The sequence below is a fragment of the Petaurus breviceps genome, unplaced genomic scaffold, assembly GCF_028583685.1.
Source record: "Petaurus breviceps papuanus isolate PSGF00001 unplaced genomic scaffold, PetGlider_PUasm1.0 277417, whole genome shotgun sequence".
Taxonomy (NCBI): domain Eukaryota; kingdom Metazoa; phylum Chordata; class Mammalia; order Diprotodontia; family Petauridae; genus Petaurus; species Petaurus breviceps.
In genome coordinates this window covers 1-10962 of record NW_027186018.1, presented here as the reverse complement: position 1 = coordinate 10962, position 10962 = coordinate 1, and the positions used below count along the sequence as shown (strand labels likewise).

At 42.7% G+C, this 10962-nt stretch overlaps 1 long non-coding RNA gene across 1 annotated transcript; it reads left to right on the top strand.

Moving 5' to 3' along the window:
• The first annotated feature begins 1504 nt into the window (after positions 1-1504).
• On the top strand, positions 1505-10685 carry LOC138167669 (uncharacterized). Its single transcript, XR_011169942.1, has 2 exons — positions 1505-1619; positions 8884-10685. It is a non-coding gene; the product is annotated as an uncharacterized lncRNA (long non-coding RNA).
• The last annotated feature ends 277 nt before the right edge of the window (positions 10686-10962 follow it).

The window sequence follows — 10962 nt, the reverse complement described above, 5'->3', positions numbered from 1 at the left end:
GAGGGAATGTCATTTCAGAGGAAAAGGCACAGGCAGCTGTTGGGGGGGGGGGGGGAAGGAAGGAGCAGCCAGGAAAAGTCTCCTGCAGAATGTGGCACTGAGCCTTGAAGGAAACCAGGGAAATTTAGAAGTGGAGTTGAAAGGGCAAAGCATTCTAGACTTGTGGGTCAGCCAAGGGTGCACTGTAATCAGCTCCTACCACTCCCTGGGATCATTAAATTTTTAGTGTGAGCATTTATACCCTGGAAATGCACAGACACTACAGCTCTGGGTTTGATTTATAGTTTTGTTGATCGTCTAGACTTAGAAAGTGATGGAGAAAATGTTAGCGATGCAGATTGAACTTAAAAGTGTGTTATGCTTTTCTGAAAACCACTGCAACGCCATGGAAATGGATGGCTGTTCTAGAACTGTGAGCAAACCTGTTGTAGCATGATCAGAGAGATTGGAGACAGGATCTTAGCACGGGTTCAGGCTTCGAATGCCAAAGAGAGTATTTTATATTCTGAAGACATTAGAAGCTGGTAGAGCTCGTGGAGGTTGGGGGGGGGGGGGACAGACAACCAAGGGAATAGCATGGCATTTTAGAAAGAAGCAACAAAGCAGTTGGATGGCTGAGTGGAGAGAGAAAAGGCAGGGAGATGACTTAGAGGGATAGTACAATGGTCCAGGCAGGAGGCAGTGAGAACCATAACTAGCATTGGGCTCATATGAGTGAAAAGAAAAGTAGGCACTTAGCAGAGATGTTGTGAAGGTAAAACATTTCAGAAACTGGCAACAGATTGGATATATGGGGTGAGTGGAAAGGAGGAAAGAGTGGAAGATGATACTGAAGTTGAAGCCTGAGGGACTAGGAGGTTACCTTCCATAGGGAAGTTCAGAAGGGAAGGGAAGATAATGAATTAGCAAGTTCTGTTTTTAACATAATGGGTTTTGGGATGCTACATACTGAGTTTTAGACATACTGAATTTTGAGATCCAGTTATAATATGATAGTATTGATTTGATTATAGCTCCCAGAGTGAGGGAAGGGGAGGGGAAAGCAGAGAGGAGGGGGAGGACAGAGAGACAGAGACAGACAGACACAGCATATCACAGAAAAAGGTACCACATACACAGGTAAGACAGATAGCAAGAAGACAGCCAATGTGGATTGCCAGATGGAATGTGTTCTGAGGATAGATAGAAATAGTGGGTCATGCGTGTTTGTGTGTATACTCACCCATCTAGAGTGGGAGTGCCAAAGATGCATGCCCTAGGCAGGGGTGGGGAACCTACAGTCTTGAGGCCACATGTGGCCCTCAAGTCCTCGAGTGTGGCCCTTTGTCTGAATCTAAACTTCACATCTAAAGTTTGGATTTACTCAAAGGGCTACACTTGAGGACCTAGAGGACCACATATGGCTCTGAGGCTGCAGGTTCCCCACCCCTACCCTAGGGTATAGTCTCAAAGAAGGTCTACAATGTTTAAGTCCTTGAGATCACTATGGCTACTGTCCCCACAGGCCATTATCCGGGAATACAGGAATGGAGTCATCTTCCCCAGCAACACTACCAGCATGGGCCGATGGGAATTAGCAGGCTCCTTCTTCTTCTCTGTTTCCACCATCACAACCATCGGTAGGGACCTGGGACCTGGGACATGGGGCAGAGGAGAGGGGATTTCTTCTTAGGGACCACTTCGGTGTCATACTGCTTGGAGCTCAAATATTGCCTCATTTACTAGCTATGTGACCCTGGACAAATCATTTAATTGCTGCCTTCCTCCACTTTCCTCAACTATAATATGTGGATAAGAGTAAAATCTAACTTACAGAGTTGTTGTGAGAATCAAATAAGATAATGTTTGTAAAGTGCTTTATGCAGTATATAATTTTGAAATCCTTTAAACTACATAAGTGATAGCCATTATTATTTCCCCAGATGGTAGGAAAGAGAGTCTATAATGCTACCCCATCATTTAGGCTTTCTAAAGCATTTCAGGGATGGGGTTGAGAAATATAATTCCAACCAAAAAGGCCTCTGCATTGGGGAAAATCCCTTCCTGTCTCTAGTACCATCTGGAAATGCAATACACAGGCAGGGCCATTTTATTTCAAGGACTGGCTAGGAGCTTTGGGAAAGTTGTAGAGCTGTGTGGTAGAATGTCCTGAATCCTTTCCTAAAATCTTAGAATATGGCACAGGACTTTAGAAGTTACCTCCACCCTTCAGTTTACAGAGAAGGGAAGCTGATGCCCAAAGAGGGAAGGGGACTTGCCCAGGATCACACAGGTAGACTTGGGTGACAGATTCTAGCCCAGGTCTCCCAACAAAGTCTGGCACTCAACATCCCTCACTGTAGAGGCAGGTATCATCATTTTCCCTGTTGTGTAATCCAAAAGCACTTCCTTTCACTCTAGCCCTGTCCTTGGTGAAGAGATAAGGAAAAACTTCTCCGTAGATGTGAATGGGGGAGGCTGGGAGAACCAGTCATTTGCCTCAGTACCCTCTCCTACACCTGTATGGGACCTGACTCCCTTGGTCGCCTCATGGTGTCTAATGACCCCTTTGTTCATCTTTGTACATACTGGCCACCAGGTGGCAGTGTAAAACCATCAGTCAGCTCTCTTCCTAGCAGTCACTTTTGGGTGCGATAGTGTCTAGTTTCCAGTTTGGAGGACAGGACTGGGAGAGCGAGGTTTGCAGGGTTAGGTGGAAGGGCAAAGGGGGCAGTGCTAGTGTCCAGCCATAGCCTGGTTTTCTTTTCTATTTTCTGAGGTCTGGATGAATTTGCCCTCACCCCTAACTGCTGCCCCCCCCCCCCCCCGACCTTTCAACCAGTGTCTCTGATTGTCTCTGCTCCCAGAAGGCAGGCTTTTGCTTTTCTTGCCAACCCCAGTGCCCGGCTCACGGTAAACACTTAATAAATGTGTGTTGACGACTCTCTGGGATTAAGGAAGCTTAGCTTCACAGACTGGGTTGTCTTTTTAATATGGAACTAAAATCATTCATTCTTAGAACCATAAATCTAAGGATTGGAAGACCATCATCTGAAGTACCCTCCCTTTGGGCAAATACACCTAACATATAGAGAGCAAGGAAGGGAAGAGAGGAAGACCTAGTGTAATAAGCCAGCCAACAAGCATTTATTAAGCACTTGCTGTATGCCAGATACTGGGCTAAGCAGGCATGTTTCCGGTCAAAGCCCCTTGGAGATGTCATAGAATCTCAAACTTGGAAGGAGCCTCAGGAGCCACCTAACCAACCAACACCAGCACAAAGTTATCTTCTATAACATACCTAACAAACACTCGTCCAGCCCCTGCTCAAATGCATCCAGTGATGGGGACCTTGCTAGTCCATAAAGCAATCCATTCTATTTGGAGTCTGTTCTGATTATTAGGAAGCTCTTCCCTAGACTGAGCCTGATCTGCCTCCCCTGTGACTTCCATGGTCTTCTCCTAGTTGTGTCTTCTGTTGGCCAAGCAGGACAAGACTGATCCTTCTTCTAAACGACCGCCTTTCAGATATTTGAAGACAGCTGCTGTTCCCACTTTCTAGTCTTCTTTTCTCCAACTCATACCTCCTCAGTTTCTTTAACCTTATCAGATGACATGGCTTCAAGTCACCACTATCCTGGAGGCCCTCTACTGGACATATTCCACCTTGTCAATAGCCCTTCTTTAAAAAATGGCACCTGTGGGGTGGCTAGGTGGTGCAGTGAATAGAGCACCAGCCCTGGAGTCAGGAGGACCTGAGTTCAAATCCAACCTCAGAAACTTAACACTTACTAGTCATATGACCTTGGGCAAGTCACCTAACCCCAATTGCCCAGCCTTCCCCGCTCCAAAAAGCAAAAAATAAAAATGGCACCCAGAGCTGAATACAGTACTCCAGGTCATAGGGCAGCTGGATAGCTCATTCATTTGTTTTGAATGCTATACTTGTTTAATTATTTTAATTATTTAATTATTAATTAATTATTACTAAATAATTAATTATCTAATTTAATTAATGATCCCTAAGATCAAATCAGTGGTTTTGGCTACTACAACATTTTGAGCTTACAATTCATTAAAATACCTAGACCTTTTTCACATGAATTGATTTCCAGCCAGAGAAGCAACCAAAGACTTGGCTTCCTGAGGGAAGGAGGAGAACCCAGTCAGCCAACAAGCTTTGCTTACTGTGTAAGCTGTAAGAACACAGTGCTTATTGTGTGCCAAGGACTGTGCTGAGGGGAAGGACTATAAAAGAAAGTCAAGAAGCTTACATTTTAATGGGGCAGATAAATAGAAACACCTGTGTACATAGAGAATTTATACAGTGATGGTGATCCATTAGGTGGTAATGGAAGATGAGGGACTGGGAAAGGTCTCTCACAACAGGTGAGATCTGAGCTGAGACCTGAAAGAAGCCAGGAAGAGGAGGTGAGAAGGGAGGGCAAAGCTTCTCTTGGATATCTGCCTTCCCTGGGTCACAGCTCCTACACCCCTGGCACTGTGGTACCACAAAGCCCCCCCTTTTTTCTCTGTCCTTCCTCCCCAAGTCTCCTGTGTTTGAAATCAGATGGGCCTCTATGTCACTGCTCTGCACCCCACAAATGACTTTGACCCCAGCATAAGATTTCCTAATGGCTGATCAATTTCTAACCACATCTCCTGCATCCTTTAGTTGTGGATTGGATTATTTGAATTGAGTGCAATACTTTACATTATTCCTATTAAATTTCATCATCCGCTTTTAGCCTCATTCCATCCTGTTGAAATCTTTCTGTATCCTAATTCCATCATCAATGTATCAACCATCCCCATTAGTCATCCACAGATTTAATAAGCAAGCCATCTATGTCTTTAGTCAGTCTTTGATAAGGGAACACAGAAGACAGCTGTGTGTTATTACTGTAGAGACCTCCCTCCAGACAAACACAATCCACACATCAACACTCAACTCATTGGGTTAGGTCAGTCAAGAGTTCTGAAACCCACATAACTGTTCTTTTTCTATCATTCAGTCTTTCTCTCTCCTTCATTTCCTCAAAGATATTTCAAGATACTGTCAGATGCTTTGCAGAAATCCTCATATGTATATATACACATTCTTGGCATGCCTCCCTCCCACCAACCTGTCAAGAAGTCTCCTGTAATAATCACCCTGGCTCATTATCTTACCCATGGAGTTGCTGTTACTCATGTAACTTAGTTGAAGCATTAAAGTAGTTCAAGGCAAAAGGCAGCTGATTTTCTGGGTCTGGCTGCACCAAGGGCCTGTTGCTGGACAACAGACTGGGAATGGACAGTCCATAGCAATGAGAAAAAGGAGATAAATGGTTGGAGAGACTGATGACCCAGCAGGGCTCGGCATCATCATCGTTATAGGAGGGTCCTAGATTTAGAGCTGGAAAGTTGGATATAAATAATTATCTCTGAGGTCACTCCAGTTCAGCTCCTTAATTTAACTGAAGGGCAAAACCAAGGCCAAGAGGTCAAGTGAATTGCTCATGGTGGTAAGTGGCAGAGTCTGGCTTCAATCTTGGGTCTTCTGACTCTTTCCTTACACTAAAAAGAGTTTCTAACAGGTCATGTCCAGCCATCCTCCTTACTCAGGGCCAGGCCAACAGACCTTGAATTTTGAGTTTTGTTAAGAAGCCATATTTGTGACCAAGGCACAAAGAAAGGGGGCTGGATGGGTGGGAGGGGACACAAAAACACCCACGATGTGGGCTTTTTATTCTCTTAAATCAAGGCCACCCCCAGAGTCATGTGGTTTTCCAAAATTTTGAATATTATGGTCCTGATCATCCTTCTGCACCATTGGTCCCAGCTTGGAACCCTCAGTACCTTCAACCACCTAAGGAGGCTGTGTCTCTACCTCCTTTCATTTACATAATCAACCAGCCTACATGAACTAGTAAGGAAGGGCTTTACCAACCTGCCCACTAATACTCTGCATTGATTTGCAAAGGAGTTGTCTTGTGGAGTGCCCAGTGAGGTGTCCTTGACTCTTTGCTATTTAACATTAAAAGAAGGCACCGATTCATATGCTTATAAAATGTGTGGAAGTTCTAAAGCTATGACAGTTAGCTATTAAGTTGTATGACCCAACCAAGGATCCAAAAAAAAGATGTAGATGAGCTGGAACATAGAGACAAACCTAGTAAGATGGATGCAAACAAAGATCAATGTAAAAGTTTAGATTATTGCTCAAAAATTAGAATTTTTCACAAGATAGGGGAGAAATAGATAGAAGGTCCAAAAAAAAAATCTAGTGCCTGGCCTGAAATCAAGAAGACCTGAGTTCAAATGTGGCCTCAGAAACTAGCTTTGTGACCCTGGGAAAGTCACTTAACCTCCTTTGCCTCAGTTTTCCTCATCTGTAAAATGAGCTAGTGGAGGAAATGGCAAGCCACCACTCCAGGCAGGTTCTTTGCCAACAAAACCCCCAAAAGAAGTCATGAAGAGTTGGTTATGACTGAAAATGACAAAAGGACAAATGAAAAAGATCTGAGGGGTTTTAGTGGATCAAAAACTCAACCTTCATCAAGAAGCCACCCCCAAAGCTTAGTGTGATCTCAGTTTACATTCGAAGAAGCACAGCCCCACAAAGAAGCAAGTGGGAGTCTCCCTGGACCCTTCCCTGCCCTGGTCAGACCACATCTGGGATATCATTTTCAGTTTGGGGTGCCAAAACATCGACAAGCTGGAGAACTTCCAGAAATGAGTCTCTTGGACAAGGTAGGTGGGCATCACAGGATCCATATTAGATTTAGGGCAAGAGTTGTTGAAATCTTTTGTGTCCTAGACCCCTTTGCAGTCTGGGCTTGCAGCCAAGATCTAGCAATATCCCCTGAGAAACTAACTGGCTGTCACTAGGCAGGTCACTAAACTTCTTTTGAGCCCCCATTTCCTCCTCTGTAAAATAGAGATAATATTAGCACTTGCCTCACAGGGTTCTTATGAGGATCATATGGGGAAAGATATTTTCTCAGAGTAATGTTTGTTGCCTACATTCCTAAGTGAAGGAAATGCTGAATCTAAGCTAGAAGTAAAATTTTTAAAATGGGGGCAGCTAGGGGACACAGTGAATAGAGCACTAGCCCTGGAATCAGGAGGACGTAAGTTCAAATCCAACCTCCGATACTTGACACATATACTAGCTGTGTAACGTTGGGCAAGTCACTTAACCCCAATTACCTTGCCTTCCCCCTCCAAAAAAAATGAAAATTAGAAAGTAAAAACATTTCACTATTCAAGTTCTCAGACTCCTGAAATTTATCCAAAGACCCCAAGATAAGAACCCCTGCAATAATGGAAAATAACGTTGGAGTGGTAGGGTGGGACCAGGTCATTTAGGTCCTTGAATCTCAGAACAAGGAATATGCTAATTCAGTCAGGAATCATTGGAAGCTGTTGAGCAAGGAAATGACTGGATCAGAGTGGTGCCCTAGGAAGGTTAGCCTGACAACAGTGTGAAGAATGAGTTGGAAACTGAGAAATTGTAGGTTAGGAAGATCTGGAGGCTACTGTGATATAAGGGAGAGAGCATTTAGGAGTTAGAATGAAAAGAGCTGGGTGTGAGTCCAAAGTCTGCTGTTCCCTAGCTGGGAGGCCTTGAATTCTCTGAACCCCAATTTAGTGATCATGAAAGGCAGCACAGCATTGGCCTCAGAGCCAAGATCTGAGTTGGAATATCCCCTGAGAAACTTACTGGCTGTGGGACCTTAGGCAAGTCACTAAACCTACTTTGAGTCCCTATTTTCTCATATGTAAAGTGAGGATAATAATGACACTTACAGGATTCTTCTGAGGATCAAATGATAAAATGTAAAGCATTTTACAAACATTAACAGTTGGCATTTGCTAAAGAAATATCAGCTGTTATTATTGCATGTGAAGTGAAAATAATATTAACATTATCTACTTCTTGAGCTGGTCGTGAGGTTCAAAGCAGGTTATGTTTTAAAATTACTTTGAAAGTATAAAGTGTTATTAGTTTTCCTCCACTGAAGTCACTAGTTCTTACTTCTTGGCTGACTTTGGGCAAATCACTTAACATTTTCAAGCCTCAGTCTCCTTATCTGTAAAATGAAAGGGTCTGACTGGATGACCATTAAAGCCCCTTCCAACTTGGAATCAGTGATTCCAAGTCTTCCAATGATGCCACATCATGGTTTGGAGTAGATGCTAGGATTCTCAAAGGCTCTATTTTGAGGAGGTATCAGGGTATACAAGGGGAACATGTTTGAAGCTCTCAGCTCTGCCACTTACTCACTATGTGACTATCATTTGGTCTGTCTAACTTGTTTCCTTTTGTACTATTCCTTCCAGTTCTACATCCCTAATCCTATGACCAGTAGAGGGCAAGCCTTGGCAGGTCCTAGGAAGCTAGAAAAGGATGCTTACAGCCTGTTGCTGCCCAAGTTAGCAAAGGGCAAGGATGCTGGAGAGGCCTCACAATGGGATGAATTTCTTTGACCCCAGCTAGTCCTAAAGGCACATCTCCAAAATAGGGCAAGGATTGGGCTCTGCATTGGTGCACTAAACACCCTCATAAATGAAATGAGATATTCTGAAGTGTTGACACAAACCCTACTCCAATGTCTTCTTGTTGGAGAGATAGATGGTTCAAGTGGATAGAGGACCAGGCCTGGAGTCAAGAAGACCTGAATTCAGATTTGGCCTCAAGACAATTACTAGGTGTGTGGCCCTGGGCAAGTCACTTAACCTCACTTTTCTCAACTGTTAAATAAAGATAATAATAACACCTAACTCACAGGGCAGTTATGAGATAGAGATAATAACTGAAAATGCAATAATATTTGTAAAGATCTTAGTACCATACCTGGTACATAGTAGGTGCTTAATAAATGCTTACTCTCTTCCCTTCTTTCTCATGGCATGAAGGTGACCAGGGTTCCTCCCAGGCTACACCAGAGGACCACAACCCCTGGCAGGTTCTGCTGTACCAAGCTGGAAAGCTACCGATATGGTGCTATCAAAGTGACCATGTTTCCTCTCCGAGGATCAAACCAGCCACTTTCAAAGAGCCTCATCAACAGAGGGTTGGCCACAAAGTGATGAATTTGTGACCACACTGAAGATGTAGGAATATTGTTTTCATTGTTATCTTTTATATGAATCGGATGAACCAAATCCTCTCCCCACCCTCCCAGACTCCCTCCCAAGTCTCTTCCAACTGAGAGTCTCTGATTCAAGTCAAACTCAACAATATTTGTTAGGCACCTAATATGTAGCCTAGCTCAGTGGCTAGAGAGCTGGGCTTGGTGTTGGAAAGGTCTTGATTTAAGTCCCTCTGCCTCCCCTAGCTTTGTGACTCAAGGCCCTGGCAACTTAAGCCTGAAGTTTCGGAATGGTTGCAGATCTGTTTGCATTGGTAGAGGGAGCTTACTCAATCTGGGGTTCCCTTTACACTTATCTAAACGATGTCAGTCAGTCAATGAGCACTTATTAAGTGCCTTCTGTGTGCTAGAAGCTGGGGATGCAAGGAAAGGCAAAAAACAGTCCCTGTTTTTAAGGAAATCACTGTCTAACGGACTTTGTGTTTTATTAAGAAGCCACGTTTGTAACTGCAGAATCAAAGACTGACAAAAGTTGGGAAGAAAAACGAAGGAAAAATGTGTTACTATTTTTCTTTTTTAATTAATTTTTTAATTAACAAAAATAAAATTTCTTCTCTTCCAACCTCCAGCCCTCCCCTCCCCACAAGTGGGGGAGGGGGGGAGAAAAAAACAGAACAAACCCTTGTTTAAAAACATTGCACGAATGTATGTATCTGTGTGTGCATATATATTTATGAATATATGTGTATACATACAAGTCAAGCAAAACAAATTCCCCAATTGGCTGTGTCCAGAAAGTGTATGTCTCATTTTGCACCCAAGTCCATCTTTTCTCTGTGTCAGTAGATGGGTTGTTGCTATTATTTTTGTTATCATCCTGTTCTTACCATTTTCAAGGTAGTTGAGACAAAAACTCTCTTGGGACAAGTTGCTAATCTGCTATTATTTTTTAATATTTAAAGTTCTGTGGACTTTTGCAGAGGCAGATAAAGATAGCAGCTTTTTTTAATTGAATAAAAAGTGTTGAGATGTAAGCTCTTCCTCTTTGGGCTCAACGAAATCATCTTCAGGGCACCTCCAGTGGCAGACAGGACAAAAGGGTTGAGAGATACCTCTTCCTGTTACCACGTGTTTTTTATCTCCTCTGCTTGGTCTCCATGTTTTGAAAGCTTTTCATTCCATACAGCTTAGGTATTATGAGTGTTTGGTATGACAACAACTGTTTTTAAAGTTGCTTTTCATTTTTTGTGGATAGATGTGATATCCAGGCAATTGTGGGCCATAATTCAGTCTGTAATGATGGTCCAGTTCAAGTATATTTTATTGACTGAATCTTTCAGGATATTTTGAAGTCTATATTTGTAGTATGAGGGTTTATCATATGTGAATCCATGAAAGATAGCGAGGTTCTGATGTATACATATTTCTAGCAAACAAATCACGTTTTGCTAAGTATTTAGTAGATGATAAATTTTTATAGCCTTAAGTGATATGTTACATAATTTTTTTAATCATTTCCTTTGTATAATCTACACTGATCATTAAGTCTAGGTCCCTTAAGGATAATTCTGGTGGCAGTAACCTGGTCTGTAATTGCCATCATAAAGCTCCTCCATTTCCATCAACAAGTTCATATGACTCAACCATTTATTATTGTTATTAAAATTACATTAGTTCATGTGTGAGGGAATGGAAGCCTGGACTAGGGTAGTGATGATGGGAATAAAGAAGAATGAATAGAAATGAGAACCCTCTTGGAGGTAATAGAATAAATTTATTTTAGCTGGATGCCTAATGTAATTGACAGAGACAGGGAACATGTTTGATTTCAGATTTAGCTTTCTTTAGTAGGTGGTTGGATGGATGGATGGATGGATGGATGGATGGATGGATGGATGGATGG